Here is a 9,976-nt window from a genome sequence, read left to right on the forward strand (position 1 = left end):
ACACTCTAACCACTAGGATACAGGCCCAAACACTCTAACCACTAGGAACAGCCCAAACACTCTAACCACTAGGCTACTGGCCCAACACTCTAACCACTAGGATACAGGCCCAACACTCTAACCACTAGGATACAGGCCCAGCACTCTAACCACTAGGATACAGGCCCAGCACTCTAACCCTAGGCTACTGGCCCAACACTCTAACACTAGGCTACTGGCCCAACACTCTAACCACTAGGCTACTGGCCCAACACTCTAACCACTAGGATACTGGCCCAACACTCTAACCACTAGGCTACTGGCCCAACACTCTAACCACTAGGCTACTGGCCCAACACTCCCCTAACACTAGACTACTGGCCCAACACTCTAACCACTAGGATACAGGCCCAACACTCTAACCACTAGGCTACTGGCCCACACTCTAACCACTAGGATACAGGCCCAACACTCTAACCACTAGGCTACTGGCCCAACACCTAACCACTAGGCTACTGGCCCAACACTCTAACCACTAGGATACAAGGCCCAACACTCTAACCACTAGGCTACTGGCCCAACCTCTAACCACTAGGCTACTGGCCCAACACTCTAACCACTAGGCTACTGGCCCAACACTCTAACCACTAGACTACTGGCCCAACACTCTAACCACTAGGATACAGGCCCAACACTCTAACCAGTAGTCTACTGGCCCAACACTCTAACCACTAGGCTACTGGCCCAACACTCTAACCACTAGACTACTGGCCCAACACTCTAACCACTAGGATACAGGCCCAACACTCTAACCACTAGGCTACTGGCCCAACACTCTAACCACTAGGCTACTGGCCCAACACTCTAACCACTAGGATAGCAGGCCCAACACTCTAACACTAGGCTACTGCCCAACACTCTAACCACTAGGCTACTGGCCAAACACTCTAACCACTAGGATACTGGCCCAACACTCTAACCACTAGGCTACTGGCCCAACACTCTAACCACTAGGCTACTGGCCCAACACTCTAACCACTAGACTATTGGGCTTTTTGTATTAAAAATATTTAATGTTGTGAACTCTTTGGCTTATCTAAATCCTGCTGAGGACCTGGGCTGACATCTCTCATCCTCTCTCTCCTCTCCCCCTCCTCCCCCTCTCCCCCTCTCTCCCAATCTCTCCCAATCTCTCTCCCCTCCCCCTTTCTTTCCCTCTCTTTCCCTCTCTCCCCCACCTCCCTCCCTCCCTCCCTTCTCTACTGGACGATGGCATGATAAGTCTGGATGAGTCCCAGCTCTGTTATAAACAAAACTGAGGGACTTGACCTTGTTCAGCTGGACCTCGTCCAAATTTGGCTTAACACCGTACGACCCTCCACCCCCCTAACACTGTACGACCCTCCACCCCCCTAACACCGTACGACCCTCCACCCCCCTAACACCGTACGACCCTCCACCCCCCTAACACCGTACGACCCTCCACCCCCCTAACACCGTACGACCCTCCACCCCCCTAACACCCTACAACCCTCCACCCCCCTCCAACACCGTACGACCCTCCACCCCCCTAACACCGTACGACCCTCCACCCCCTAACACCCTACAACCCTCCACCCCCTCCAACACCCTACAACCCTCCACCCCCTCCAACACCGTACAACCCTCCACCCCCCTCCACCCCATCCACACTCTCCAAGCCCCTCCACACCTCCACAACCCTCCACCCCTCTTATAACCCTCCACAACCCTCACAACCCTCCACAACCCTCACCCCCCTCCACAACCCTCCACAACCCTCCACCCCCCTCCACCCCTCCACAACCCTCCACCCCTCTATAACCCTCCACCCGCCTACAACCCTCCACAACCCTCCACCCCCCTCCACCCTCCACAACCCTCCACCCCTCCACAACCCTCCACCCCTCTATAACCCTCCACAACCCTCCACAACCCTCCACCCCCCTCCACCCCTCCACAACCCTCCACCCCTCTATAACCCTCCACCCGCCTACAACCCTCCACAACCCTCCACCCCCCTCCACCCCTCCACAACCCTCCACCCCTCTATAACCCTCCACCCCTCTATAACCCTCCACCCCTCCACAACCCTACAACCCTCCACCCCCCTACAACCCTCCACAACCCTACAACCCTCCACCCCTCCACAACCCTCCACCCCCACCACCCCTCCACAACCCTACAACCCTCCACCCCTCCACAACCCTCCACCCCCACCACCCCTCCACAACCCTACAACCGTCCACCCCCCTACAACCCTCCACAACCCTACAACCCTCCACCCCCTCCACCCCTCCACAACCCTCCACCCCTCTATAACCCTCCACCCCTCCACAACCCTACAACCCTACAACCGTCCACCCCTCCACAACCCTCCACCCCCCTCCACCCCTCCACAACCCTACAACCGTCCACCCTCCACAACCCTCCACCCCTCTATAACCCTCCACCCCCCTCCACAACCCTACAACCGTCCACCCCCCTCCACCCCTCCACAACCCTACAACCCCTCCACCCCCCTCCACCCCTCCACAACCCTACAACCCTCCACCCCCCCTCCACCCTCCACAACCCTACAACCCTCCACCCCCCTCCACCCCTTCCACAACCCTACAACCTCCACCCCCCTCCACAACCCTCCACCCCCTACAACCCTTCCACCCCCTCCACCCTCCACAACCCTACAACCGTCCACCCCCCTACAACCCTCCACCCCCTCCACCCCTCCACAACCCTACAACCGTCCACCCCCCTCCCACAACCCTACAACCGTCCACCCCCCTACAACCCTCCACCCCCCTCCACCCCTCCACAACCCTACAACCGTCCACCCCCCTACAACCCTCCACCCCCTCCACCCCTCCACAACCCTACAACCGTCCACCCCCCTACAACCCTCCACCCCCTCCACCCCTCCACAACCCTACAACCCTCCACCCCCCTCCACAACCCTCCACCCCCTACAACCCTCCACCCCCCCACCACCTCACAACCCTCCACCCCCTCCACAACCCTCCACCCCCCTACAACCCTCCACCCCCCTCCACCCCTCCACAACCCTACAACCCTCCACCCCCCTACAACCCTCCACCCCCCTCCACCCTCCACAACCCTACAACCCTCCACCCCCTCCACAACCTCCACTCCCTCCAACCCTCCACCCCCCTCCACCACCTCACAACCCTCCACCCCTCCACCCCTACACAACCCTCCACCCCCTCTATAACCCTCCACCCCCCTACAACCCTCCACCCCCTCTACAACCCTCCACCCCCCTCTACAACCCTCCACCCCCACCATCCTCCACCACTCCACAACCCTCCACCCCTCTCCACCGCTTCACCCCCCCTCTACAACCCTCCACCCCTCCACAACCCTCCACCCCTCTCCACCCCTTCACCCCCCCCTCTACAACCCTCCACCCCTCCACAACCCCCCTCTACAACCCTCCACACCCCTCCAGCCCCCTCCACACCACTCTGCCCCCTACACACCACTCTTCCCCATCCACACCCCTCTGCCCCCTCCACCCCCCTCCACAACCCTCCACCCCCCTACAACCCTCCACCCCCCTCCACCCTCCACAACCCTACAACCGTCCACCCCCCTACAACCCTCCACCCCCTCCACCCCTCCACAACCCTACAACCGTCCACCCCCTCCACAACCCTACAACCGTCCACCCCCCTACAACCTCCACCCCTCTCCACCGCTTCACCCCCCCTCTACAACCCTCCACCCCTCCACAACCCTCCACCCCTCTCCACCCCTTCACCCCCCCCTCTACAACCCTCCACCCCTCCACAACCCCCCTCTACAACCCTCCACACCCCTCCAGCCCCCTCCACACCACTCTGCCCCCTACACACCACTCTTCCCCATCCACACCCCTCTGCCCCCTCCACACCCCTCCACAACCCTCCACCCCTCTCCACCCCTTCACCCCCCCCTCTACAACCCTCCACCCCTCCACAACCCCCCTACAACCCTCCACCCCCCTCCACCCTCCACAACCCTACAACCGTCCACCCCCCTACAACCCTCCACCCCCTCCACCCCTCCACAACCCTACAACCGTCCACCCCCCTCCACAACCCTACAACCGTCCACCCCCCTACAACCCTCCACCCCCCTCCACCCCTCCACAACCCTACAACCGTCCACCCCCCTACAACCCTCCACCCCCCTCCACCCCTCCACAACCCTACAACCGTCCACCCCCCTACAACCCTCCACCCCCCTCCACCCCTCCACAACCCTACAACCCTCCACCCCCCTCCACAACCCTCCACCCCCCTACAACCCTCCACCCCCCCCACCACCACCCTCCACACTACTCTTCCCCCTCCACACCCATCCACCCCCTCCACACCCCTCCACACCACTCTTCCCCCTCCACACCCATCTACCCCCTCTTCCACCTCCACACCACTCTGCCCCCTCCACACCCATCCAGCCCCCTCCACACCCCTCTTCCCCCTCCACACCACTCTGCCCCCTCCACACCACTCTGCCCCCTCCACACACCACTCTGCCCCCTCCACACCACTCTCCCCCCTCCACACCACTCTTCCCCCTCCACACCACTCTCCCCCTTCACACCCCTCCGCCCCCATCCACACCCCTCCTGCCCCCTTCACACCCCTCTTCCCCATCCACACCACTCTCCCCCCTCCACACCACTCTTCCCCCTCCACACCACTCTCCCCCCTCCACACCACTCTGCCCCCTCCACACCCCTCCACACCCCTCCACACCCCTCTTCCCCCTACACACCACTCTCCCCCCTCCACACCACTCTTCCCCCTACACACCACTCTTCCCCCTACACACCACTCTGCCCCCTTCACACCCCTCTGCCCCATCCACACCCCTCTTCCCCCTCCACACCACTCTTCCCCCTACACACCACTCTTCCCCCTCCACACCCATCCGCCCCATCCACACCACTCTGCCCCCTCCACACCACTCTTCCCCATCCACACCACTCTGCCCCCTCCACACCCATCCGCCCCATCCACACCACTCTTCCCCCTCCACACCACTCTTCCCCATCCACACCACTCTTCCCCCTCCACACCCATCTACCCCCTCCACACCCCTCCACACTACTCTTCCCCCTCCATACCCATCCACCCCCTCCACACCCCTCCACACCACTCTTCCCTCTCCACACCACCCTTCCCCCCTCCACACCACTCTTCCCCCTCCACACCACTCTTCCCCCTCCACACCACTCCGCCCCCTCCACCCCCTCCACACCCATCCACCCCCTCCACACTACTCTTCCCCCTCCACACCCATCCACCCCCTCCACACCCCTCCACACCACTCTTCCCCCTCCACACCCATCTACCCCCTCCACACCCCTCCACACCACTCTTCCCCTCCACACCACTCTTCCCCCTCCACACCCATCCACCCCCCTCCAAAAACCAGCACTAAATATATTTTTCCTGGATTATCTTCCATAAAATCCCTCTGCATTAATAATTATATCCACCACTGACCCAGTCTGCTGCATGACAACATGCAGGGTTCTGTTATAGGTCCTGTTTCTATATCTCTACAGAGATGCAGTACTATAGATGTACTATAGATGCAGATATATAGATGCAGTACTATAGATGCACTATAGATGCAGATCTATAGATGCAGTACTATAGATGCACTATAGATGCAGATCTATAGATGCAGTACTATAGATGCACTATAGATGCAGATCTATAGATGCAGTACTATAGATGCACTATAGATGCAGTACTATAGATGCAGTACTATAGATGCTGTACTATAGATGCAGTACTATAGATGCAGTGCTATAGCTGCAGTGCTATAGATGCAGTGCTATAGATGCAGTACTATAGATGCAGTACTATAGATGCTGTACTATAGATATACTATAGATGCAGTGCTATAGATGCAGTACTATAGATGCTGTACTATAGATGCAGTACTATAGATGCAGTACTATAGATGCAGTACTATAGATGCTGTACTATAGATGCAGTACTATAGATGCAGTACTATAGATGCTGTACTATAGATGCAGTACTATAGATGCAGTACTATAGATGCAGTACTATAGATGCAGTACTATAGATGCTGTACTATAGATGCAGTACTATAGCTGCAGTGCTATAGATGCAGTACTATAGATGCAGTACTATAGATATACTATAGCTGCAGTGCTATAGATGCAGTACTATAGATGCAGTACTATAGATATACTATAGATGCAGTGCTATAGATGCAGTACTATAGATGCAGTACTATAGATGCAGTACTATAGATATACTATAGCTGCAGTGCTATAGATGCAGTACTATAGATGCAGTACTATAGATATACTATAGATGCAGTGCTATAGATGCAGTACTATAGATGCAGTACTATAGATATACTATAGCTGCAGTGCTATAGATGCAGTGCTATAGATGCAGTACTATAGATGCAGTACTATAGATGCAGTACTATAGATGCACTATAGATGCAGTACTATAGATGCACTATAGATGCAGTGCTATAGATGCAGTACTATAGATGCAGTACTATAGATGCAGTACTATAGCTGTACTATAGATGCAGTGCTATAGATGCAGTACTATAGATGCAGTACTATACATGCAGTACTATAGATGCAGTACTATAGATGCAGTACTATAGATGCAGTACTATAGCTGCAGTGCTATAGATGCAGTGCTATAGATGCAGTGCTATAGATGTACTATAGATGCAGTACTATAGATAGACTTTAGATGTAGTACTATAGATGCAGTACTATAGATGTATTATAGATGTACTATAGATGCAGTACTATAGATGCAGCACTACAGATAAACTATAGATGCAGTACTATAGATGCAGTGCCATAGATGTACTATAGATGCAGTAATATAGATGCAGTACTATAGATGTACTATAGATGCAGTACTATAGATTTACTATAGATGCAGTACTATAGATGCAGTACTATAGATTTACTATAGATGCAGTACTATAGATGCAGTACTATAGATGCAGTGCTATAGATGCAGTGCTATAGATGCAGTACTATAGATGCAGTACTATAGATATACTATAGCTGCAGTGCTATAGATGCAGTGCTATAGATGCAGTGCTATGGATGTACTATAGATGCAGTACTATAGATATACTTTAGATGTAGTACTATAGATGCAGTACTATAGATGCAGTACTATAGATGCAGTACTATAGATGCAGTACTATAGATGCAGTACTATAGATGCACTATAGATGCAGTACTATAGATGCTGTACTATAGATGCAGTACTATAGATGCACTATAGATGCAGTACTATAGATGCTGTACTATAGATGCAGTACTATAGATAAACTATAGATGCTGTACTATAGATGCAGTACTATAGCTGTACTATAGATGCAGTACTATAGATGCAGTACTATAGATGCAGTACTATAGATGCAGTACTATAGCTGTACTATAGCTGCAGTGCTATAGATGCAGTGCTATAGATGCAGTGCTATAGATGTACTATAGATGCAGTACTATAGATATACTTTAGATGTAGTACTATAGATGCAGTACTATAGATGCAGTACTATAGATGCAGTACTATAGATGCAGTACTATAGATGCAGTACTACAGATAAACTATAGATGCAGTACTATAGATGCAGTGTCATAGATGTACTATAGATGCAGTACTATAGATGCAGTACTATAGATGTACTATAGATGCAGTACTATAGATTTACTATAGATGGAGTACTATAGATGCAGTATTATAGATGTAACTATAGATGCAGTACTATAGATGCAGTACTCTAGATGTACTATAGATGCAGTACTATAGATGCAGTACTATAGATGTACCTATAGATTCAGTACTATAGATGCAGTACTATGGATGCAGTACTCTAGATGTACTATAGATGCAGTACTATAGATTTACTATAGATTAACTATAGATGGAGTACTATAGATGCAGTACTATAGATGCAGTACTATAGATTCAGTACTATAGATGCATTACAATAGATGCAGTAGTATAGATGCAGTACTATGGATGCAGTACTATGGATGCAGTACTATGGATGCAGTACTATAGATGGAGTACTATGGATGCAGTACTATAGATGCAGTACCATAGATGCAGTACTATAGATGCAGTACTATATATGTACTATAGATGCAGTACTATAGATGTACTATAGATGCAGTACTATAGATGCAGTACTATAGATGTAACTATAGATGCAGTACTATAGATGCAGTACTATAGATGCAGTACTATAGATGCAGTACTATGGATGCAGTACTATGGATGCAGTACTATGGATGCAGTACTATAGATCCAATACTATAGATGGAGTACTATGGATGCAGTACAATAGATGTATTACTATAGATGCAGTACTATAGATGCAGTACCATAGATGCAGTACTATAGATGCAGTACTATAGATGGAGTACTATGGATGCGGTACTATAGATGTATTACTATAGATGCAGTACTATAGATGCAGTACCATAGATGCAGTACTATAGATGCAGTACTATGGATGCAGTACTATGGATGCAGTACTATAGATGCAGTACTATAGATGCAGTACTATAGATGTACTATAGATGCAGTACTATAGATGCACTATAGATGCAGTACTATAGATGCTGTACTATAGATGCAGTACTATAGATGCACTATAGATGCAGTACTATAGATGCTGTACTATAGATGCAGTACTATAGATAAACTATAGATGCTGTACTATAGATGCAGTACTATAGCTGTACTATAGATGCAGTACTATAGATGCAGTACTATAGATGCAGTACTATAGATGCAGTACTATAGCTGTACTATAGCTGCAGTGCTATAGATGCAGTGCTATAGATGCAGTGCTATAGATGTACTATAGATGCAGTACTATAGATATACTTTAGATGTAGTACTATAGATGCAGTACTATAGATGCAGTACTATAGATGCAGTACTATAGATGCAGTACTATAGATGCAGTACTACAGATAAACTATAGATGCAGTACTATAGATGCAGTGTCATAGATGTACTATAGATGCAGTACTATAGATGCAGTACTATAGATGTACTATAGATGCAGTACTATAGATTTACTATAGATGGAGTACTATAGATGCAGTATTATAGATGTAACTATAGATGCAGTACTATAGATGCAGTACTCTAGATGTACTATAGATGCAGTACTATAGATGCAGTACTATAGATGTACCTATAGATTCAGTACTATAGATGCAGTACTATGGATGCAGTACTCTAGATGTACTATAGATGCAGTACTATAGATTTACTATAGATTAACTATAGATGGAGTACTATAGATGCAGTACTATAGATGCAGTACTATAGATTCAGTACTATAGATGCATTACAATAGATGCAGTAGTATAGATGCAGTACTATGGATGCAGTACTATGGATGCAGTACTATGGATGCAGTACTATAGATGGAGTACTATGGATGCAGTACTATAGATGCAGTACCATAGATGCAGTACTATAGATGCAGTACTATATATGTACTATAGATGCAGTACTATAGATGTACTATAGATGCAGTACTATAGATGCAGTACTATAGATGTAACTATAGATGCAGTACTATAGATGCAGTACTATAGATGCAGTACTATAGATGCAGTACTATGGATGCAGTACTATGGATGCAGTACTATGGATGCAGTACTATAGATCCAATACTATAGATGGAGTACTATGGATGCAGTACAATAGATGTATTACTATAGATGCAGTACTATAGATGCAGTACCATAGATGCAGTACTATAGATGCAGTACTATAGATGGAGTACTATGGATGCGGTACTATAGATGTATTACTATAGATGCAGTACTATAGATGCAGTACCATAGATGCAGTACTATAGATGCAGTACTATGGATGCAGTACTATGGATGCAGTACTATAGATGCAGTACTATAGATGCA

Source organism: Oncorhynchus kisutch, unplaced genomic scaffold (genome assembly GCF_002021735.2).
Source record: "Oncorhynchus kisutch isolate 150728-3 unplaced genomic scaffold, Okis_V2 scaffold727, whole genome shotgun sequence".
Classification (NCBI taxonomy): Eukaryota; Metazoa; Chordata; class Actinopteri; order Salmoniformes; family Salmonidae; genus Oncorhynchus; species Oncorhynchus kisutch.